Below are 25,315 nucleotides of genomic sequence, written 5' to 3' on the forward strand. Positions count from 1 at the left end.
TAGAGCATCAGGCCTGAAGTCAGGAGGTCCTGAGTTCAAATCCAACCTCAGACACTTAATACTTCCTAGCTATGTGACCTTGGGTAGGTCACCACCCCAATGGCCTCAGGGAGGAAAAAAAAAAGAAAACGTAAAAAGCTTCCATTCTTTATGGAGTCATTAGGGGTAGATTACAGAGAAAGTGAATGGGGAGGGTTAGGGAAGCTGCCCCCCCCCCAAAGCCCCGCCTTCTTGCCCTCACTAAACCTCACTCACCATCTCTGGAACAATCTTCACAGTTGATGGGAGAAATAGTATCACCTCTGTGTTCACTGGGCAAAAAGTGAAAACAATAGCCAATTGTGGGCTCCTTGAGATCAGACACTAGGTCTTATTCATCTCTCTGCTCTCCCCCTACCCACCACAACAAGAGTCCCAACAGCCCTGGTTCCCAGTGAATGAGTGAGTGAGTGAGAGGAGGAAAAGGAGGCAGTCAATTCATAGGAATGACAGAATGTCAAGTGGGAAGGAAACAAATAAGGAAGAAGGGGAGATTATTCAGTTCGACAAGCATTTATTGAATGTTTATTGTCTGCCAGGCACTGGGGGTGGGGGTGGGGTAGGGGTGGGAAGCTCTAGTATCAAGGAGTTTCTAGACTGAGGGTGGTAAGAAGGGGGTGAGGGAGGGTAATACAGACAGAAGCAAATTGAATAAACATAAAGTAATCGATGGGAAGAGAAGTACTAGATGGGGATAGGGTGGGGGACAAGATCAGAAAAGGTTTCTTTTGGGGGTAATCTCTGATCTAGGCTTGGAAGGAAACTCAAGAGTCTATGAAGCAGAGGTGAGGAGCATCCTGGGCACAAAGAACAGATTGTATAGGAGGGAAGAGATGGAGGGGTGCAAATGGACAAACACAATGATATCAGAGCTGGGAGGGGGCTTAGAACAGGGCATGTCAAAGCTGGGAGGGAGCTTAGAACAGGGGATGTCAGAGCTGGGAGGGAGCTTAGAACAGGGGATGTCAGAGCTGGGAGGGAGCTTAGAACAGGGGATGTCAGAGATGGGAGAGAGTTTAGAATAAGGGATGTCAGAGTTGGGAGGGGGCTTAGAACAAGGGATGTCAGAGCTGGGAGGGAGCTTAGAATAAGGGATGTCAGAACTGGGAAGGAGCTTAGAATTAGGAAAGTCAGAGTTGAGAGGGGAATTTACCTAGAATTTATTTAGAATTTACCTAGAAATACAAAAGGGGAAGGGATAGGAAACCTCTATAGCCCCTGTCTCCAATGAGCTTACATTCTTTTAAAATAATTTTATTTGTTTAGTTATTTTTTTTTAATACTTTGCTTTCTGAATCATGTTGGGAGAGAAAAATCAGGACAAAAGGGAAAAATGAGAGAAGAAAAAAAAATACAGAAAAAAGAAGTGAACACAGTTTGTGTTGATTTACATTCAATCTCCTTGGCTATTTTTCTGGATGCAGAGGGCATTTTCTATCCAAAGTCTATTGGGATTGCCTTGGATCACTGAACCACTGAGAAGAACCAAGCCTTTCAGAGTTGATCATTATATGTTCTTATTATTACTATGTACAGTGTATTCTTGGTTCTGCTTGTTTCACCCAGCATCTATTCATGTAAATCTTTGCAGGCCTTTCTAAAATCTCTAATTTTTTTTATAGAACATTACCTTCATATACCACAGCTTGTTCAACCATTCCCCAACTGATGGGCATTCCCTCAGTTTCCAATTCTTTACTACCACAAAAAGGGCTGCTACAATCATTTTTGCACATGTGGGTCCTTTTCCCAAAGACCTTACATTCTAAGTTGGGACATAATATCCAAAAGGAAAAAAAAACAAAACCAACAAATATTTATGAAGCACCAGATGCCTCAGGGGTTAGAGTGCTGAACCAAGAGAACAGAAAATCCGTGCTCCTCAGTTCAAACCTGGCCTCAGATACTTCCTAGCTGGGTGAACCTGGGCAAGGCTCTTCCTTTTTTCTGCCTCAGTTCCCTCATTTGTAAAATGAACTGAAGAAAGAAATGGAAAATCACTCCAGTATCTTAGCAAAAGAAAATCCCAAATGGATTCATGCTAGGCACTGTTCCAAACTCTGGAGACACTAGGAAAGGAAAAAAAAAAAAAAATCAGTCCCTGCCCTCAAGGAGATCAAAGTCTACAATAGGAGAGACATATATAAACAACAAAATGGGCAGGACAAACTGGAGCTTTTCTCTGGAAATTCAATTGTGGACAAACAAGATCTATATAAGGGAGATAATCTCAGAGGGAATGTCAGAGCTGGAGAAAAGTTATCTAGTCCAATCTATAATTTTATAGATTTTTTTTTTTTTTTTTTACCAATTTAAACAGTTGCATGGTCTCTGAAATCATCCATTTGAAGTCTCCGGAGGATGTGATGGTTGTGATTAAAAAATAACATTTCTATCTGGCCCTTGCTGGGAAAGGTCCCTACAGCCCTCTTACCTAGATTCCTCTCAGAGAAAGTTCTGAAGGAAAAAGCAAATTCCCCTTTTCAGGACTCTAGTTGCCTCCAGCGATGGCCCAGAGGCCAAGGTGGTAAATCAGACACTTTCCAAGGCTTTTCCCCCCCTCCCCAGGGAAACAGGAAATTTAGGTGCCCCACTGAATGGGGGGATGGGATGTGTAGCCCTTTCTCATCCAGGTGACAATTAGGATCTATTGTTCCACTGGGGGTCCAAGTCCTTCCCTTTGTTTTCTAAAATGATCAATAGCTAAACTAAACAAATAACTCTAATCCACGGATTTTGGTTAAAACTAAACCACTTTCTAAATAGGGCGCTAGGCCCTAAACCCTGGGAGTACAAAACAAAAAGGTCAAACCCTCCAGGAGTTTTCAATCCCAAACCTGGGGTAGGAATGAGTTTCTGGAAGAAAGGTGAGCCCTCAATCTTACCCAGGTAAATGGAAGGCCTTCTGGAGATACATTCTGATGAGGAACTGGACCTGGTTGTGGGGGCTGATGCTCTCTTGTGCTTGCCATAAGTGGTATAGAATCCTCTGGTATTTATATTGCATTACTTAGTATCTGGGGGAGGGGGAAAATGGGAAGGGAGGGAGAAAAATAAGGAACAAAAGGTTTTGCTAGGGTGAATGTTGAGATGATTCAGGCCAGTTCCAATGGACTTGTGATGGAGAGAGACATCTACACCCAGAGAGAGTGTGGGGACTGAGTGAGGATCACAACCGAGTATTTTCATCTTTTTTGTTATCTTTCTCATTTTTGTGTTCCTTTTTGATCTTATTTTTCTTGTGCAGCATTGTGGAAATATGTACAGAACTGCACCAGTTTAACATATATTGGATTACTTGCCATCTAGGGAAGGGAATGGGGGAAAGAGAGGTTGAAAAAAATTTGGAACACAAGGTTTTGCAAGGGTGAATGTTGAAAACAAACATGTTTTAAAAATAAAACGCTTTTTAAAATGTCAACTAATAACAACAGCAACAATAATAACATTTCTAGAGCACTTATTATGTGTTATGTGCTATGTTAAGTACTTTACTAATATTATCTCATTTATTCCTATAGGAATAATATAGGAAGCATTCCCATTTTACAGATGAGAAAACTGAGGCAGACAGAAGCTAACTGACTTGCCCAAGATCATACAGTTATCATATGTCCAAGGTCCATATTTGAGATCTTCCTGATTCCAGGCCCAATGCTCTATTCACAGTATCTAGTATAATAACAAATTATTGTCATTTTATATATGTGTCTACTACGATGGGTCCGTGACTTGGTCCATTTGTATATTTCCTTGCCCCATGACTTATCCCCATTGATTCTTGCCCTTGTCTTTCCATCAACACTTTCCATCAACACAATCCAACAACGTAGATATTAGAGCCAATAGCCTCTGGTTCCTTTAATATTTTGAGGATATTGGAGTGGTTGAGTCCATCATTCCCCACTCTTCCTTCATGACTAATCCCTGTACTTTTATCCAGCTTACCTGTGCCTTATGATAACTTAAAAAACACTTCCTGTCTGCAATTTATGTACACTTCCTATGTGTCTTTCATTCAGTACCACATGCCAACTATTGCCATAGGCAATGGGGATTATTTTTAATAAAGTGACATTTTCCTACTTTCCAGAAACTTATACTTTCCACCAGAGGTGCTCCTCACATTCACTTTTAGCATCTGAGAAAAATCTTCAATGGCTCCCTATGGCCTCTAGAGTAAAAAGCAGAATTCTTATCTTGGAATTAAAACACTACTCCAAATGGTTTCTATCAACCCTTCCAATCTTATTTAATATCATTTAGTAATGATATTAATACTTTTCTAGTTTTATTTAACATTATTATTAATTGATATTAATTAATACCTTTCCCTGAGGCTATTGGGGTTAAGTGATTTGCCCAGGGTCACAATGCCAGGAAGTTCTAAGTGTATGAGGTCACATTTGAACTTAGGCCTTCCTGATTTCTTTTAGGGCTGGTGCTCTATCCACTGTGTCAACTAGCTGCCCCTAATTTATACTATTAAATAACATTATTTTCCTTTTTTTTTTTTTCTTTCTTGTAGACAATCTGCTAGCTGTTGCCCTGTCAGAACATTTCACCTCATATTTCTAGACTTTGGCTTGTTGTTCCTCTTCATCTCCCCCTGCTAGAACCCTCCCTTCTTTCAAAGGCAGAAACTACTTTTTGGAAAGAGAAGCCTTTCCTGATCTCATTTGCTGCTGCTTTTTCCCTCTTAAAAATACTTCCCCGGCCTTTGGTATGTACTTTGACTTGTGTACAGGTAAAATATAAACTCCTAAAGACAATTTAAAAAAAAATTTCAATCACCATTGCCAAGCCCAGCATCTGACACATAGTAAGTGCTAAATCAATGACATTTATTATATGTCATTGGGCCTGGAGTCAGAAAAATCCAAATATGGACCTTGGACACAATATGGAGCAAGTCAATTAATTTCTGTCTGCCTCAATTTTCTCATCTATGATAACAGCATCTGCCTCCCATGTTATTATGAGGATAGAATGAGATTAAAAAAAAGTACTTAACACAGCGCCTGACATATAATAAATGATTTTATTTATCAATGGAATTTTATTGAGTTCCTCATCCATTTGTCCAGAGACTATATTGTCTGATATTAAATAATCTGTGCAATCAGTATATACTTTTCAATTATCTCCCAGTATGTAGTAGGTGCTTAATAAATGCTTACGAGCTTATTTTCATGTTATGCATGAGAATTTTTTTTTTTTTAATTAAATTGAATTCTAGGAATGGTGTCAGATCTGGAAGAGAAATGTTTGGAGGAATGTGGAACCCAGTTTTAAATCAGTTGTTCTTCTTAAATTGGTCTGTGTTTCCTCCCATTTTCACATTTCAGGAGATGGACACCCCCTCATTTTGTAGGTGGGGAAACTGAGACAATGTCCTCTTTTTTCATATCTGAGCTGGAACTGGGGGTGGTTTCTGGGGTTAGCTATCTGCAACTTGCTGGGGAGTATCGGTCATGGCATTCTTTATCACAGGCAAGGAACTTAGGCTGTAGGGAGGAGTGGAGAGAAGGAAACTTCCTGACTCATTTTCCTTATCTGAATCCACCTGAGTTTTGAGTTTAATAGTTGACTGTCTGAGTGGATGAATAAATGAATAATGAAATGATAGATTCTTAAGAATTTCTAATGCCAGGGCTAGAAGCAACCTTTGAACAGATTGACCTTGGAGGATACCCGGATGTGCAGCTGGAAGGAGCCCTTAAAGGAGAGAATTTCACATATGGAAGGAAACTTAAAGAATGCCCCCTTTTAAAGCTTGTTTGATTTTTGAAACCTTTCATAACCTTGCTGGCTCCCAGACCACCAGTCCTGCTAGTAGCTCAGCCTCCAAGGCCATCCCTTGGCCCAGGACCTGGGGAACGACAATGCTTCCAGCCTAGTGCCTTCAATCATCATGCTGGGAAAAACCCCAGTTATAGCCCCAGCTATTGAAGAAAACTCTTGCCACCCAATCCTGGGCACTTTTGGATGGTTCAATATCAGAAATTGATATCATCTTACTATGGAAATGTCATGACCATCCCCTGTACCCTAAGGACATGGGGAACTCTCCATCTGAACTGCTGCTGCAATCTTCCATGATTACTTTCAAATAACTTGGATGAAATGACTTGTTCAAGATCACACAGATTAGAAATATTGAAGTTGGGGTTTGAATGCAGATTCTCCAGCTCCCCAGTTAGAGCTCTTCCCCCTGGAATATCACTTTGATCACCTGAACAACAATCTTGTAACAGACTGGGATGGGTTAAGGGAATCAGGGGAAAGTACTTCCCATTGCCAGGAAATAACCTTTCATTAACTGTACTGTTACCTGAGAGGTATGCAGAGAGCTGCCTGTGGCCGCCCCACATGCCAGCCTTCTGGGACTCTGCCTGGTTTGCCCTTCCAGTATGTCCTGGGTGGTGAGAGATTTGACAAAATATTGCCTCAGTGCTCCCATCCGACAACTAACTCATTCCTGATTTGGCGTAGAAGGAAAAGAAAACACAGAGAAGAGGAAACCAATAGATTGTTCCTTTTGTGCTTGCTCATTTGACTCATAAAACAGGATATGGCTGGCAGACCAAGCCTCTCACCACCCAGCCAAATAAGTCCACCTTCTGAGGCCGGCCTGGCTCTGGGATTGTGGATTGGCCTGAGCCTGGAATGACCTGGGAGCCCCATGGGCAGCTGGATTTTGGCCAGGAAGGGAGGTACCCACCCCCCAGCCACAGGCTGAACTCACTGTGCCCTTCTCATCCCCATGATATCATTTCTTGGCATTATACCACCTTGCCAAGCAGGCCCCAGGTGAGCTCCTACTTCCCGGCAGTCTGCCTCTGGGGAACTGATGTGGGGAGGGGAGGATTTAAGCTTCTCTCTGAACCCTACTCCCTTCTGCTCCAGGACAGATTCCAGGGTTCACCCTGGGCCACACCTGGCCCCAGGAAGCCTCCTCATATAGTTTTTACTCTCTGTCATGAATTTCCCTCAGAATCACAGAATGGCAGAGCAGGGAGGGACCTGTGAACATGGAAGGGCAGAATCAGGAAGAACTTTCCCACCCTTATTCAGCAGCCGATTCTCCTTTGAAGTTCTAGAGTTATTTACTGACCTTCAGCACACTCTCCTTCTTTCCCCAATGAGCTCATGGCTCATGGGATGGCTCATTTTTACCCCGATTCCTACCTTCAGTGTAGGGAACTTCAGCATACATAGATGCTTTTTGAAATCCTCTAGCTTCCCACTTGATCAATGTACTCAGTTCCTACTTTGTAACTTAAACCTCCACTCTACCAATATCTATATACAGAGATGTCTATGTGCTGGATTTTTCCATGATCACTTTCAATTCATTAATTCCTTCATCTTATGATTCTCCCCCCCCCCCACACACATATATTTTATTTTATTTTGTTACATGGATATTAACTTTTAAAATCAATGTTGGGAGAGAAAAACCAAAACAAAAGGGAAAAACAAGGATTAAAACAACAACAACAACAAAAGTGAACATAACATCTGTTGATTTACATTCAATTTCCATAGTTCTCTTTCTGGATGCGGAAGACAATTTCTATCCCTCATGATTTTTAAAAATGTTTTCTTTGCCTATGGATTATGACCTCAACCCCATCATCCTCAATGTCATCTGTCTTCTCCCCACACTTCAGATTCTTTCCCAGGCCCTCATCTTGCATCATCTACATTCTTTCCTCTTCTCTATCCCTATCCCTTAGTCAACCAATTTAACTCTATATTACTCTACTCTTGTCCCTTGACCCTTGTCCTGTTTCAGATTATGTCTTAGAAAACCTGACTCTAGGATTATTTCCATCATTCCTCACCTTTATGCCTGTTTACATGCTGTTGAATTGGTTTAGAAAAGATTATAAAGCTGTGTTAATTGCTGGCTGTGTGATCCCTGGCAAGTCACTTAACTCCAATTGCCTCAGCAGAAAGAAAGAAAAGAGAGAGAGAGAGAGAGAGAGAGAGAGAGAGAGAGAGAGAGAGAGGGAGGGAGGGAGGGAGGGAGGGAGGGAGGGAGGGAGGGAGGGAGGGAGGGAGGAAGGAAGGAAGGAAGGAAGGAAGGAAGGAAGGAAGGAAGGAAGGAAGGAAGGAAGGAAGGAAGGAAGGAAGGAAGGAAGGAAGGAAGGAAAAAAGAGAAAGTGGGAGGGAGAGAGGAAGGAAGGAAGGAAGGAAGGAAGGAAGGAAAGAAAGAAAGAAAGAAAGAAAGAAAGAAAGAAAGAAAGAAAGAAAGAAAGAAAGAAAGAAAGTCTGTGTTAATTTTCACTGCAAAGAGGCAATTTATTCTGTTTCTCCCTAGTGGATCCATTATCCCATTCTTCATAGAAACTTTTTGAATCCCTCCTATCTCTCCTCCAGCCCCAGAGCCCTCTTTACACACCTTCTCAGCCAAGGATTTCAACTTCACATATAAAAGTTGAGGCCATTCTCAGATAGTTCTTTCTTTTCCTCTCCTCCTCCAATCACATCTTTCCTTACTATCTTCTCCTTTACCTCTGGCTCACATGAAGAGGTGGCCCTTTTTCTGGACAAGGCAAACAAGGATCCCATTCCATTGTGTCTTCTCCAACAGATTGGCCCCTCTATCATTCCTTTTTGCTCACATCTTCAAGCACTCTCTATCTGCTGGGTCCTTCCCTTTCTACTGCCTACAGACTATGTCTCTTCCAACCTTGGAAAATGCTTTTGCCATGCCTGCTAGCTATTATCTATATCTCTTCAACTTCTTGATTAAACCATCTCCAATGGCTGTTTCTACTTCCTTTCCTCTCACTTTCTTCTTAACTTGCTACAATTCTTCCAAGGCTCACCATTCAATTGAAACAGCTCCCTTTAAGACTTATCAATGATCTTTTAATTGCCAAATTGAATAATCCATTCTCACCTCTCAAGCTTCTAGACCTCTAGGGAGCCTTTCTCATTCAATGATCTTATCTATGTAAATGATTAAATATCTATGTGCCAGTCCCAATCTCTCTCTTGATGTACAATTCAAATGCCCTTTGGACAGCCCAAACTGGGGGGTCTCATAGGCATCACAGACTCAACATCTCCCTTTTAAACCCATCCATATGTGAAACTTCTCTCTATGATTGCCAATAATACCACATCCTCCTCCCAGGATCAAAAAACCTCATTCACCCCCCAGAGTTAACCCATTATCTCTTCAATATGCCCTCTTTTCCAGACTAACACAGCCACAATCCCTATTTCAGGCCCTCAGACTTAGATGATAGTATTCTGATTGGTCACTTTGGTCGAGTCTCACCCATCCACCCATTCTTCTACGGTATTCCAGTCCTTTCAGTTCCCAACCTGGCTTTCCTTTTTTTTTTTTTTTTTTTTTTCCTGAGGATGGGGTTAAGTGACTTGCCCAGAGTCACACAGCTAGGAAGTGTTAAGTGTCTGAAAACAGATTTGAACTCGGGTCCTCCTGAATTCAAGGCTAGTGCTCTATCCACTGCACCAACCTGGCTTTCCTAAAGTCTCTTTCTCTAATCAGTAAACTCCAGTGTTTCTTCATGAATGTCAGATATACATATCAAATAATTAAACTATTAAAATGTAAAATTATAGAAAGCTTTGGGTCCCTCCTGGATAGTCAGTCTCCTGCTTGGCACTCAAAACTCTTCCCTACTTGATGCCCTTCTACCTTTCCACACTTATACTGACTATATTCCCCTCCAAAGACCAGCCCTCTGGTTTATTTGCTGTTCCTCACATACAACACTTCATCTTTTGACTCTGTTTCCACTCACAATCTGAAGCCTTCCCCCTCCTCACCTCTCTTTCTTAGTTTTATCACTTTCCTGGCCTTCCTTCCTGAAGGTCCACTTCAAATCTTACCTTCTGCAGGGAACCTTCTATACCTCTTTTCCATTAGTGTCTTCCCCTCTGAGAAGTCCTTCCATCTATTCTGAAATGTAAATAACAATTGTTGCTGTTTTGGCTAGAAATACTTCCCCTTACAGATTGATTCTTTTTTTTTTTTTTTGACTAGGTAAAAGAGACCATTCTCTGCCTCATTTCTTATCTAGCCTTAATCACTGAATGGGGCTTGCCTCAGTCAAATTGAGATCTGTTAAAGATCTTAGGTTAAAAATGCCTTCAAAGTCTTCCATTGTATCCAGAGCCATCTTCAATCATTCTGATCTAGATCTGACCACTCCGCCCAGATGGCTCTGGAGGAGAAAGTGAGGCTGGATTCTGCACAACTTTCCTCAAATCCAATTCACTTGCATGATATGGCACCATCTACCTGATTTCAGGGTCCTTTTTGAGAAGGAAGGACAAACAACCACCACCACCATCTATTCTTCACATGTCCTCCTTATTACTAAGTAAGTTTCATGTTCGTTATCCCTGTTAGGAGATAGGCTCCCTAGGGAGGAACTTCTTTCATCTTCATTTGCATTTCTAGAACCTAGCAGAATATCAGACACCTAGAAGGCATTTAATAAATGCTTTTTGACTGATTGACCAGAATGTGGAATGTCAGCTGGGAGGCCCCTCTGGAATGTCAGAAAATAGCATATCAGAAATGGGAGGAACCTTGGAACAATGAACATCAGAATTAATCCTTCAACAAGCATTTATTAACTGTTTACTATATGTGCTAGAAAAAGAAATAAAAGTCACAACATCATATTTTCACTCTTTTGCTTGTTATTTGTTTGCATTTTGTTTTCTTTCTCAGTTTTTTTTTTCCCCTTCTTGATCAGATTTTTCTTGGGCAGCAAGATAACTGCATAAATAGGTATACATATATTGAATTTAACATATATTTTAACACATTTAACATGCATTGGACTACCTGCCATATAGGGGAGAGAGTGGGGGGAAGGAGGGGATAATTTAAAACACAAGGTTTTGCAAGGGTCAATGTTGAAAAATTACTCATGCAAATGTTTTGTAAATAAAAAGCTATAATAATTTAAAAAAGAAAAATAAATAAAAATATAATTCATAAACTCATTTTGAGAAATATATAAGCTAAGTCAAAATAAAATATGGAGCTCTTCAACTATTGAATTGATGCATAAATATGTTTACATATATTAGATTTAACACATTTTAACATGTATATCATATATTGGATTGCTTGCCATCTAGGCAAGGGGATGGGGGGAAGGAGGAGAAAATTTGGAACACAAGATTATTTAAGGGCCAATGTTGAAAAATTATCTGTGCATATGTTTTGAAAATAAAAAGCTTTCATAAAAAAAGAATTGAATTGAAAAATAATAACAACAAAAAAGAATTCAATTGACATGTTCATAGAATTCTTTCCACTTGCCAAGGTTCTTTTTCTGCTGGAACATAAAAAGAGAATCCTTTACCCCCAAGAAAATCTCCTCTCCCTGAGGGCTAGATGTGCCCTTCCAATGTGAATGGTGCCCATTTCTGCCCTCTCTCTGCTTCCACCAATGCTGAAAAGAAACCAGGAGCAAAGATAAGCCCTGTGGGAACCTGGTTTCTACCAGGAACTATTTTCTTCCCAGGGTCCTGGAAGGATTAGGAGAGGCTGCTCAGTTTTCTGTCTTCTCCTCCTCCTTGGAGATATTGAATATGACCCTTCCACTGGGAAGGGCTCCTACTCTGGCTCTGATAGCCCATGGCACTAGTTAACAAGACTACCTGACACCAGTCTGGTAGTTATCTTTTCCTGTGTATGGGTTGTCCAGCTGGATTATCACTTTCTGTGGCCCCCACCTTGGCTTAATCAGCTCTGAAAAGTCTTATGCTTGATTCATAGATTGGTTCAAGGAGGCCTAATGCAAAAAAGGCAGGACTGGTAGGCAGAAAACACAGGAATTTTAGTTCTGCTTCTAATAATCTTTCATCTTTGAGTTAAAAAAAAAAAAAAATCACAGGTTGGACCTGGAAAGGACTTCAAAGCTCACCTAGTCAAACACCTTCAAGTGTCTGACCCTAAGAGGCCCTCAGAGGGGAAGTGGCTTGCCTTGGTCACCCAAGTAATGGTAAACATCCCAGCTGGGATTTGAACCCCACCCAGTTTGGTCCTTTCTCCAGAATTCTAAACACCTTTGCATGCTTCCTTTCACAGAGAAGTTGCTTGCCCCAAAGTCATATATTCCAAACTGGGTTCAATCTTAGTTCTCCCTGCTCCGGTTCCCCTTAACATTTGTATGACTTTGGGGGCAGCTAGGTGGCGCAGTGGATAGAGTATCAGCCTTGAATGCAGGAGGATCCGAGTTCAAATGTGGTCTCAGACACTTAACACTTCCTAGCTGTGTGACCCTGGGCAAGTCACTTAATCCCAGCCTCCAAAAAAAAAAAAAAATTTGTATGACTTTGAGTAAATTATTTTCACTTCTCTAAACACTTCTGTTTTCTCATCTATAACATGAAGGATTGGAATTAAGTGACCTCCAAGGTCCTTTCTGGCTTTAGCTTTATGGTCCTAAGCCCACTGCTCTCTCCACTCAGTGACTAACTGAGGCAGCAAGCATAGGCTTTTTGGTCAGAGGATCTAGATTCAAATTCTGCTTCTGCTAAATGAAGACACAAAGCACTTATTTATTAAATGTTTACTATATGTACAGCTAAAGTATGGAGTTTACAAATATAAAAGTCACATAATTCCCTGCTCTCTGGGTGCTCCCATTCTAATGGAAAAGATAAAATGGTAAAGTCCTAAGGACTTGGACACAACAGCAAAGCCTTTTTGTGAACGGAAGCCTTCTTTAACGTCATTTCCACAACAATTCATGGTGAGAGTTTAGTTTGTTTTAACACCTGACAATGTTAAGGACTTTGGAGAGGAGAACTTTCCTTTCTGGGTCCTCAGTTTTAACCCCAGCAGAAGCTGTGGTCAGGCTGCACGTGCACAGGGGCTGCTTGCCCAGATAATGGCCCAGCTTGTCTTCATCAGGGTCTAAAGGAAGATGGTAGTCAAGGTCCAAGGTGGCTTTTGATCTACCTGGCACGGGCTGCTTCCGGTCTCCCTTATCATGCAGGCTGACTTTGGGACCCTGTTTCCTTATTTGGAAAATGACTCAGTTCCCACGATGAAATCACTCCCCCTCCCTTGACTCAGTTTCCTCATCAGTAAGATCGCCTAATTAAACCGGATGGCCTCTCAGGCAACTTCCAAGCTCAAAATCTATGAACCTAGGGCATTAGCTTTGGGCCTCAGTTTCCCCAACAGTGTAAAATGGCCTGGTTGGGCCAGGTCTTATGATCCTATGACACTGGGAGCTGCCTCCCCTTCTCTCCCAGGTCTCAATTTCCTCCCCCTTCAGAGGAAGCGGCCGCTCTCCCACTGTAACATTCCCCGTTCTTTTCTCTCCCCCCCCCCCCAAGACTTTTTCTGGGGCGTTTCTGATCCATCTCGGCCTCCTTTTGCAGCCGGTCTCTCTCCGCCTCCCGAGGCCTGGGAGGCCGTAGGAGAAGGCAGCCCGAGGCGCGTTGCCACCTGGGTGCCGGCCCGCAGGTGCTGCGGGGCGCGTCCCACAGGCCGATGCCAGATCACAGGGCGCCTTTGTGCGCGCGCGCGTGGATGCGCGTGAGTGTGCGCCCCCGAGCGCCCGGGTGAGCGGGTGGAATTGGGAAACGCCGCGTGGGCGGGGTCGGGCTGGGGAATGTGGCGGGGGCCGGGCCGCCGGAAGGAGCCTCTGGGAGAGGTGCCTCCCCCGAAGGGGCAGGTAATGACAGCAGCCCCATTTATGGGCCTTTGTGGCAATTCTGGCCTTATAAGGGCCGAAGAGGCCCGCCGGCTGGGCGGGGAGGCAGCCGGGAAGAGGAGGAGGAGGGGATGGAGGAGGGGGGATGGGGGCGGAGTCCCCACGGGGCTGCCCTGCCTCCAGTGCAGCAACCTCTCACGCCGCCCCCCACTCCGGCTTCTGGGAAAGCCTCCTGATGCTCCCCTTCCCCCAACCGTTGGACCCAACTCGGGCCGGGAAGGAGACAGCCCGCGTTCCCACCCGGCCGCTGCTCCCCTCCCCCATCGCTACCCTCTGGAGCCCGGAACAGGGTCTCCGCCCGCTGCCCGGTTCGGGCCGGAGCCGCTGGACCAGCAGTGTGCTGCAGTGGTCAGAAATTTTAGCGGCTGCACTTGGGTGTGAATCCTAACTCTGCCACGTTGTACCTTTCCACCCGGCTCTTACTTAGTGATGGGATTTTAGGGCAGCTGAGTGGCACAGTGGTCCTGAAGTCAGAAGGACCTGAGTTCAAATCCGACCTCAGACACTTAACACTGCCTGGCTGTGTGAACCTGGGCAAGTCACTTAACCCCAGCAAAAAAAAAAAAAAAAAAAAAAGTGATTTTTTTTTTTTTTTTAATAGCTGGGGTGCACTTTAAGAAGGCATCTAAGCCAATCTCCTGGTTTAGAAAGGTGAGACCTACTGAGCCAGAGACTTGGCTGAGATCAGTTGAGTCTAGTTTCCATGTTGGTCCCAAGATTACAAGCTCAGGGCTACACTCCACTGTTTAGACCTGGGAGAAACGTCGGGATTTCATTAACTACAACATTCATCTCCTCATTTTTCATAATTAGGAATTGGGGCCCAAAAGCTTGGGCTGATTGGCCCAAGGTCACATGGGTCTAAAGTGGAAAGAGCCAAGATCAGAATTTCTAGACAAATTCTTGGAGATCTCTGGGCCAGTTTTCTTCTGTAAAGAGAGGGGGACAGCTAGTTGGTGTAGTGGATAGAGCTCCAGCCCTGAAGTTAGGAGCACCTGAGTTCAAATCTGGCCTCAGACACTTAGCACTTCTTGGCTTTGTGAGCCTGGGCAAGTCACTTAACTCCAATTGCCTCAGCAAAAAAAAAGGGGGGGGGAGGGGCTTAGACCAGATATTTCTCAAGATCCCTGATAATTCTAAAATCTTATCAGTGTCAACAAAAGCCATCACCAGGGGGTGTTGATTTTGAGCTAAGAACAGGCCTTGTCCCTCACTCCTCTTCTGAGCCCAATCCACCATCCTCCATTCTTTACCTTCCCCCTCTTCCACCTTTTACATTTAATCTCACAATACCAAGAATCTATGATCTCACCCTTATGGGAATTCCCCTCCTCTAGTGAACTTGAAGCGCTTCCAAGCTTTCTTATCCTGTCTGGTTCTTGTCTGTGCCCTTCTGTAATGCCTCTGGGGTCCTTCTTCAAGGCCATTAATACTTCTAAGATTTCTGCAGTCCTTCATTGATTGATATCTCTGGCAAAATCATTCAAACTGATAGTTCATCATAGAATGCTGTGGCTCCAATTCTTGAAACTACCTAAACCAGCCAAAGCACCTTTCTCTTCTTTTTCTTAGTTTATTTATTTTAATACATATTGTTTTATGAATTATGTTGGGGGAGAAAAATCAGAGCAAAAGAGAAAAACCATGTGAAAGATATAAAATATAAAAACAGAAAAAAAGTGAACCTAGCATATGTCGATTTACCTTCAATATCTATAGTTCTTTCTCTGGATGCAGAGGGCATTTTCTGTCCCAAGTCTATTGGAATTGCTTTGAATCACTGAACTACTAAGAAGAACCAAGTCTTTCATAGTGGATCATCGCACAGTCTTGCTGTTGCTGTGTACAATTTATTCTTGGTTCTGCTTGTTTTGCTCATCATCAGTTCATGTAAATCTTTCCAGGCCTTTCTATAATCAGCTTGTTCATAATTTTTAATAGAACGATAATATTCCATTACCTTCATGTACCACAATTTGTTCATCCATTTCTCAATTGATGGGCAGCCACTCCTTTTCTAATTCTTTGCTACAACAAAAAGAGCTGCTACAGATATTTTTGCACATGTGGGTCATTTTCCCTCCTTTATGATTTCCTTGGAATTCCAGTAATATCACTGCTGGGTCAAAGGGTATGCAATTTTATAACCCTTCGGGCATAGTTCCAGGTGGTTCTCCAGAGCAATTGCATTATTTCACAACTCCACCAACAATGCATTAGTGTCCCAGTTTTCCCACGTCCCCACCATCATTAATCATGATTTTTTCCTGTCATCTTAGCCAATCTGAGAGGCCTGAGATGATATCTCAGAGTTGTTTTAATTTGCATTTCTCTAATCAATAGTGATTTGGAGCATTTTTTCAAATAATTGTAAATGACTTTAATTTCATCATCTGAAAATTGTCTATTCAATATCTCAAAGCTGCTACTCCTCAACAGTATGCTCAGTCTTCCTAGTAGAATGTAAGTTTATTGAGGACAGAACTTTCTTATTTTTATATTTGTGTTCCAGCTTCCTAATGCCTGTTCTATTCCTCTTCCTTTTTTTTTTTTTTTAAACAGAGAAGGAAGCTTGGGGTCTCTGACCCTTTTTGGACAGATTTAAAAAAACAAAACAAACCTAGGGAAGTCCAGAGAGTGATGCTATTTAGTGGAGAACTGGACTCCTATACAGGAAAGTTCTGTGTTCAAATTCTAGGCCTGCCATTAGTACGTAAGCCATATAAACATGGGGAAGTTACTCCTCCCCTTGGGTCTCAATTTCCTCATCTATAAAATGAGACTTAGCCTAGATCACTGAACTCCATGCCCACTTCAAGTCTGTGATTCTAAAGTGACTTGCTAAGTGTCATATAAGGAATAAATCACATAAGACCCTCATCACACTCTCATTTTCCTCATCTGTTAGATATATCACACTGTGAACATGGGCAAATAACTAATCTCCTCAGCTTCAGTTTGCTCATCTGTTAAATGAGGGAGTTGGATTAGGTAGTACCAGCTTGTACCATATCACACTGTGACCATGGGCTAATATCAGCCTCAGTTTCCTCCTCTGTTAAATGAGGGAGTTGGACTGCACAATGAAAATAAATAGCTTGATTCAGAGGCAGAGAGAGTAAATTTAGATCCTGGCTAAGCTTTTTTTCTATCTAGGTCACCTTGGACAGCTCAGGAACCAGGCCCTACAGGAGGCCTTTCTCAGGTTCTCTAAATGTAGGGGCCCCTCTTCACCCTGGCATTATATTTTTCTTATTATATTTCACTTGTGCACCAGCAAGTTTTTCCCCTCCAATAGAATATAAGTACCTTTGTCATCTGAGACATTGACATGGTAAACAGTTAATAAATGCTTGCTGATTGAGTAACTGAATAAATGAATGAATGAATAAGAGTTTGCTGAAGGCAGTGTAAGCTGGAGCAATCAGGAAAGTGTTTCTGGAGAACTTAGAATTTGAGGGAACTCTGCAATCTACACAAATGACCTCAGATCTGCTAGCACCTTAAAGTCAGGGGCTATCCCCAAAGGGATATCAGAGTGTCTCACACCCACTCTTGGCCATTACTTGTGGAGAAATAATCCCAGGCAGAGATGGGTCCCTATTTCGGACTCCTCTTGACTGTAGCTTACCAGACTATTACAGAGAGCTCAGGCTAGCCGGGACTGGTTCAGGAGTTTTTGTGACTAAAGCCTTCTTTCCTGCCTGGGGATGTTTTCTCTACTAAGAGGCAGCAAAGTATGGAGGAGTGTTAGATTTGGAGTAAAGATTACACATCTACACCTGGAAAGGATCTTACAGGCTATTTAGTACAACTCTTTCAATTTAACAAGAAAGGAAACTGAGACCCAGAGAAATTAAGTGGCTTACTCCTTGACATACAGGAAAGGAGGTGGAGGAGCTGAGATTTGGTCAAACCACATCTTTTTTTTTTTTTTTTTTTTTTTTTTTTTTTTTTTTACTCCAAATCCAGCACTTTTTCTCCTAAACCATGTTATAGACCTGTATTCAGTCGTTCTTTCCCCCTACTTCAGATGTGAAATAAAAAGTCCCTAAATCTCTAGGAGTTTTCAATCAAACCAATAAATATTTATTAAGTACCTTCTAGTTTCAGATGACTTACAAAATTCCAAGGATACAAAGTTCCCTGCCCCTCAGGAGTTACTTTTTTTTTTTCTCCCCCCTGAGCAATTGGGGTTAAGTGACTTGCCCAGTGTCACACAGCTAGGAAGTGTTAAAGTATCTGAGCACAGATTTGAACTCAGGTCCTCCTGACTTGAGTGCTCTATCCACTGTGCCACCCAGCTGCCCCAGGAGCTTACATTCTGATGGAAAAAACAAACACATACATTATCTCTGAGGTAAGGCATTTGCAGCAGGGGGTAGTAGGAAAAAAAGGAATTAAAAAGGAAAAAAAAAATCTTACCTTTTGCAAAAGGCAGGACTTGAGCTGAATCCAATAGAACCTGTACACCTTCTTCAGTCATTCAAAGCCATTGTGAGAAAGAGTTGTTCATATCCACATTAATCTGTAGGAAAGAAAGAAGCTATGGTAGAAACCTCTCTATGCCTTTGGCAGAGGAGCCATCACTGACAAATCAGTGAAGTGGCTCTCCACCAGGATGGAATTATCTTTAGGTCTTTTCTATTACCATTTGACTTGAGAAAGCTTGCTTTCCATGGATATGTAGGATGAGGTAGGGGAAGCATCCTTGGCATATAGAATGCAGGTTCAGCACCACGCAAGCATATTTCTGCCTTGCTGTAACATTCTCTATGGCTAAAACCTCAAGCCCAAACCTCAAGTTTATTTAGGTAAAGTCATCTTTTCCATTTAGGAATACTGCAAGTTATTATATTGTCACCTCTTCCATCCCAAATAGAAGACTGAACCTAACATTTTCCAAGTATTACACCCCAGTGGTGTCAAATAGAAATGAGGTCTCTAAAAGCTTCATGTTGACTTATATTATATATTAACATTATCGATTGTATTTTTATTTATTTTGTTAAATATTTGCCATTGACACTTTAATTTGATTCAGGTAGCACTCAGGAACTGTATGCGACACTTCTGTTACATCCTTATTTGGATTTTCCCAGTAATTTTTGAACGTTGGAATGACTCTCTAGTAATTCATAGAACGTAGCTTCTGACCTACTCCCTTATATACTTTTTAAAAAATAGATTCCCAATTAATTTTAATACTCTGATTTTCACAAAACCTGTAGCAGCTTCCTCACCAAATATATGTTCTATTCTGTATATCAGTGGTCCCTTATGGAGATCAACCTCCATCAATTGACAGTATTTTTCACATTCTATCTTTACATTCTTACAATGCCATCCTATAACATGAAGATTTTTCCAGTCACAAAATGACTTGATTCCAATAATGGAAATTAGAAACAGTAATAACACTGCCAATCACAGTTATCAGCAGACTAGGGCAATTATAAAACAGCTGGTATTCTCTTACACATATGTCAGAACTAAAATTGTTATAATTAAAAATGCCTTAAAATAAATAATTCTTAAAATATAATGTTTGGGAACAATAAAGTAGGGATTCTTGCTTAAAAGGCAGCCAGACTGAACAAGGAAACATATTTTAAAATTTGGTCCAATATGTAAACTTCCAGAGACAAAAGAAGATAAGAAATAATATCCTTGTATACATATATTTTATTTAACATATACTTTAATATATTTAACATGTATTGGTCTATCTGCCAGCTGGGGGAGGGAGTGGGGGGAAGGAGGGGAAAAGTTGGGACAAAAGGTTTTGCCAAGGGTCAATGCTGAAAAATTACCCATGCATATGTCTTGTAAATAAAAAGCTATAAAAGAAAAGAAAAAAGAAATAGATATCTTGTACAGATGCCTCTATGTGGAACACCTTATTATAATTAGCTTGCTTAGCAGAACTGCTAAGGGGAAGGGAGTCAGGGAGGCCAAGCAGAAGGCTCTCCAGGAGGAGGGAAGAATTTGAACTGGAAGAGAGAGAGACTGTGGGAGTGGAGAGGAGAGAAGGGGACATAGAGTCAAGCAGTGAGGAAACCTTTTTGAATACTTGCCTACCGGTCCTGTGCCGAGTACAGGAAAGGCCTGTGGAAGTGAGTCAGCAGAGAATCTAGGAGAGAGGCTGGGAAAATTTGGCAGTGGTTGGAGAATTTGTGGGTGACTGAGAATGAGGCATTGGGATGACAGTGAGGTGACTGGGAAGATGCTGATGTCTTCAGGTCGACAGAGGGAAGGATTCGGGAGCAAAGGGAGTGAGCTCTGTCTTGGCCATGTGGAGAGGCTAGAAATCCAGGAAGAGAAGTCTATAAGGGGCTTAGGGCTGGCTGTATAGACCTGTGACCCACTTGCATCATCCACCAATGGTTCTTGTGGCTGAGATCACTGAGGCAGAGCCCAGAGAGGACTAAGTAATCCTTACACACCCTCCCCAGAAGGGTTTTTAAGGGTGGCTCACTACTATCCAGAGAGGGAGCTCCTCCAAGTTTGAAGGGCACCACTTAATGTATAACAATGATAATAGAGAGTATTTAAATAGCATTTTAAGGTCTACAAAGATATATATATACACACACACAAAATATGTATGAAGAAATAGGGACTCTCAGAGGGCGAGCCTGCACACTGAGTGCCAGAAGCAGGGTGTAAATGCTAGCTTTTCCCACTGGAAATGTGAGCCTTTAATTTTTGTAGAACTGGGGCCCTGTTTCCCCTACTTACAGTAGTCAGTCTTCTCACTCTCCTTTTAGCTATATTATCCTAGATCATTCCTTTTCTTGCTCAAGTGGGCCTCCTGAGGGACAGCCAGAGCTGAAGATCAGGGGGATGGAGCCATTAGTGGCTCCCATCGTGTACTCTCCAAGGTGCTCCATTTATCCCCAAGACCAGTTTTGGGGGGTTGCCAGAAAGAGCTTCCTTGTAGGCAACTAAAGTTTGAGTAAAGATTGTTTTTCTTCAATTGTGTCAGTAGGAAATTTTTAGGCAAAGATATTGGAATGTTTTGCCATTTCCTTTTCCAGCTCATTTGACAGATGAGGAAACTGAGGCAAACAAGGTAAGTGACATGCCCAGGATCCCACTGCTAGGAAATGTCGGAGGTCGGATATGAATCTAGCCATACCTGACTGCAGCCCCAGCACTCTATCCACTTTACCACCTAGAAGCCCCACTTAGAGAACAAGCCAGGAATCCACTCCCAGGAAAGTGCCTTTCAGGATCAGGGTGGGGAGCAGAAGTGTTTCTGGGAGAACTGGGAGAATTTGGAGTCCAGGATAGAGAAAACAGAGCCAGACTTCATCAAAAGGGTCAAGTTTGTTTGGATCCTTCCCTTTCACGTCTTCTTTCTTCCCCCTCACCCGGATTCCGCCCTAGCCCAGGTGTTTCCTGATTTCTTCTTAAGGCTTAGTACTGGGGAAAAGAACGCCATCATCTCTTCCTGTTCTTCTCTCTAGCTGGAAATGCTCACAGTGCTTGGTGTTTGTCAAATTCAGAATAATATTTAGCTCTCCTACATTCTAGCAAATCATTTTCCTTCTTTGTGATCTCATCTGTGAAATGGGGATAATAATGCTTGGAAGCTTTGTTGCAAGGAAGCCAGAGTCCCGAGGATACGTGATTTCCTACCATGATCCTCAACCCTCATTCTTTGGCCCAAATCTGGTGACTTAATCTGGGTAGAGGGCTCTGGGTCTCCTCTATGCAAGCAGAAGCCTGCCAGTTGTGTATTGTATTGTAAACTCCATTGTATTCTCCAGCTGCCTGGGGCACTGAGAGGTTGAATGATTAGCCAATCTTCTCTCCAGATCCAACCTACACCCACCCTTTTCACCTCACTTTCTCTGGTGATTTCTCTGGAGCTTCCCCAGGCTGACGTAAGCCCCTTGAGGGCAGGGACTAAATTTCCTTTCCCCTTTTATGGGTACTTATAAGAGCTGAATAGTTGTCTTCTCATTCATTCCTGTGTGGAGCCTGGAGTCCTCAGCTCCCCTACCAAGAAGCCTTTTCCCACTCACTACTTTTATTCACACTACATATGCTGGGGAGCAAATAAGTTATTTAACTTTAAGATTTTCATTTAACCCAAGTCAAAAAATTTATTTAATAAGGATTCACAATAATGAGAGGGTTGAGTGTCCAATCAGTAGGACCTGAGTTCAAATCTTGCCTCAGATACATACACTGGGCATCATTCTGTGCCTCAGTTACCTCATCTATAAAAAAGGGGATAATAAAGGACTAAAGGCTCCTATCACCTAGGGTTGTTGTGAAAATAAAACAGACAATACACTTAAAACACTTTGTAATATTAATGCAAGTTGTGATTTTTATTATGCTTAGCTAGGATTATAAGAAGTGGACTCAGAAAGTCCTGAGTTCAAATTCTACTTCTAGCTATGCTTGGGCAAATCACGTAACTTGTGCTTACCTCAGTTTCCCCATCTGTAAAATGGGGATAATAATAGCACCTACTTCCTAGAAGTATTATGAGGACAAAATGGGATAATATTTGTATTGCAGTTTGCAAAGCTTAAATCTCTAGAGATAATTGTGAGACCCAGGAGGTTTCATCTTAGAAAGCAACAATTTAGAAGGTGCTACACTGGCACCGGGCAGTTGCAGAAAAATAACTTATCTTAGCACCTAGTTATCAACAATAATTAATATAATGATTAAAATGAAAATATAGTAATGATTATGTTCATTAAATTAGTATAGCAATGTGTTAATATGATTATATTAAAGTTAATGTTAATAATTACTATATTATCCATAACCTAATACAAGTCATTAATGTTTGATTAACATGATGATAAAATTGGACACTACCAGATGGAGTTCTGGGTGGTAAGTCCCCACAGGAGCTCTTCCCTTGCCCATCGTTTCTCACCCAACATGTGGTTGCCTCCCAAGGTTAAGGTTATATTGTATGCTGCTTTTCCCAAGAACGGTTCTTGTCTCATCTAGGTACAAAACAGAACCTATACAAAGAAGGAGGTTCTGGGCCCAGAGGGTCTGGATTCAAATGCTTACCACCTGGGAAAGCTTGGGCAGATAAGTCAGGGAAGCTCCCTGGATCTTAGTACCCTCACCTGCCCCATGAATAATCCTTTATGCTTTAGTTTATAAATTGCAAAGCATTCTTCAAGAATGGCCTCTGAGGTCCTTTTCAGATCCCGATTTTCTTATTTAAGACTAGAGATGGGTACATAGGAAGGATACAGAGTATGGAAGGATCCCCTCTAGGTGAGAGGATCAGGAAGCAGATGATGGAAAAAGTGTCATTGAAGCAGGGTTTGAAGGATGAATGGGGTTTCGGCAGAAGTACAGAGTGTTGCTGATTTCAGCAAAGGCAGAAGATTGGGAAGCATGCCTTAAGTTGGGAAGGGGAGGCAAGTTGTCCAGTTTTGTTGGACAGAGACCATAAAAAGACAGTTGTTGTATAAGGGAGTGGTCAACACTACCCCATCTTCACTCTAGTACCTTGATTTTGATTGAACCAAACCAAAACTGAATGTGAACAGGGCCTGTAAACCTCTTGAATTAGTCAATGCCATCTGTTAGGGACTGGATCATGTTCTAAGTGTAAAAGAAATATATCATATATAATCATGAAAAGGAAGAAGCTGTCTTAGATTTTGGAGGGGAAAGATTTTGAACTTTTTAATCCAGATGTTGGGAAAAAACATGAAACAAAAGGAAAAATGTGCTGGAAGGGAAGGAAGAACTGGAGGAGAATTATTAACTCTACAAGTATATTTAAATGAATACAGGTTGAGGAAGGTACCAAGCAAAGGTCAGATTCCCTTTTCTCAGCTCCCCCTCCCAATGTCTATTCATAGGCAATATAATATAATCTACTGTTCCTTTCCCCAAATGTCTCCAGTAAACTGAATTCTGCCTCAACCATTGAGAGAATGGGCATGTCTAGAACTAGATCAAAATCCAAAATTAAGCAGAGAACCTAATTTCCTTCCAGGTTTTATGATTTTTTTTTTTTTTTTTTTTTTTTTTTTTTTTAACTGAGGGCTTTGAGTAGCTGAAATCAGAATTTGATTTCCCAAACTTCCAAAGAGGAAAGAATCAAATGAACTTTAGCGGGCATAATATTGCTCTATAGGCTTAAAATGAAGCAATTATTATAAAAGGGTGTATCAATAGGATCATAGATTTAGAGCTGGAAAGAACCTAAGAGACTTTATTTTATAGATAAGGAAACTAAAGCCCAGGAAGATAAAATGATTGATTGTCCAAGATCACACAGCTAGTTAAGTGTTGGAGACAGGATTTGAACCAAAATATTCCTGACTCCAAACCTAATTATTAAATCAGATGCCTCCAATACTTTACCAAACAGAATGATTCTTTAAAAACAGAAATTCTCATTTAGCTTGTGGTTTGATTTATCTAGTTCTGAGAGAGCAAGATTGAGATCCCCCACTAGTATAGTTTTGCTGTCTATTTCTTCTTACATCTCTTTTAATTTCTTCTCTAGGAATAAAACAGAAATTCTCAACACAAAGGCCGTAACTTGAATATTTTAATAAATATATTTTAACATGATTTTATTTCCTTTATAATCCTGTTCTTTTTTGTGCATTTGAAACCGTATTTCTGGGAAGGGGTCCTTAGATTTTCACCAGATTGATGTCCAAAGAGTCCATGATGAACTCCTGATTTAATTGAGGAATTTCAGGTTATTTAAAGAAAAAGAGAGAAATAAGAGCCAGAACTCTCAAGGAAACCACCAAGTATTTCTTTTTCCTATAAGTTTTTCTATTGGGAGAAAATGCCACCCCACCTGGGAGGAAAATTAGACAATGAATCCCTTCTTCCTCCCTGCTCAGAGTGACTCTACTGATTGGGGAGAAAAGGGGGGTAGAGTGGGGGATAGAGGTCAAGAAGAGCTGATCTCTTAATTATTCTGGGAAAGGCAACCCCAAGAGAGGAACCAGCAGGTTAATGGGGCTTGCATGGGGTGTGTCTGATTGTGAGAGAGAATGTGTGTGTCTGGGAGTGTGCAGCTTATGAAAATAAACAGCCCTAATCTCAGGCTGTCCCTTGGGTTGAGCAAACACAGATTCCCTCTCCAGTTCTTTCCAGCCATGGAGGGGAGGGTAGAAGTGGGTCCAGAGCTGGAGTTAGTCTCTGGCCCTGCCCAAGCACCCTAAGGCTGCTGTACCCACAATGCCCCAGGCCTGAGCAAAGAGTTAATACCCCGGGAAGAAGAGGCAAAAGAAAACCTAGAAGGGGGAGGGCCACCTGAAAGGGTCAATTGAGAACTGGAGATTAGAAAATGTGAAAGTTGAGAGGGATTTCAGGACAAAGAATGTGAGAACTGTGTACTGAGGGGCCTTGGAACAGGAAACACCTAAGCTCATGAGAGGTCAGAGGTGAAAGGCCTTAATACTAGAGATTCTTAGCTTGGAACAGAGATGGGAAGGGTCCTAAGGAGAGAAAGAGAAGTAATCTAGTCTTCCCTCTCACCTCACAGAGGAAGAAATGCCAGAAGGGGAATTTCC

At 41.8% G+C, this 25,315-nt stretch overlaps 1 long non-coding RNA gene across 1 annotated transcript in view; it reads right to left on the reverse strand.

Moving 5' to 3' along the window:
- LOC141544888 (uncharacterized) overlaps positions 1-25,315 on the reverse strand; it is a 65,198-nt gene that overhangs the window by 17,035 nt on the left and 22,848 nt on the right. The window contains exons 2-3 of the long non-coding RNA XR_012482833.1: positions 18,201-18,303; positions 9,916-9,985 (exon numbers count right to left, since the gene is read on the reverse strand). This is a non-coding gene — a long non-coding RNA (uncharacterized LOC141544888). The remainder of the gene's footprint in view (positions 1-9,915; positions 9,986-18,200; positions 18,304-25,315) is intronic.

This window comes from Sminthopsis crassicaudata, chromosome 5 (assembly GCF_048593235.1).
Source record: "Sminthopsis crassicaudata isolate SCR6 chromosome 5, ASM4859323v1, whole genome shotgun sequence".
NCBI classification, from domain to species: Eukaryota; Metazoa; Chordata; class Mammalia; order Dasyuromorphia; family Dasyuridae; genus Sminthopsis; species Sminthopsis crassicaudata.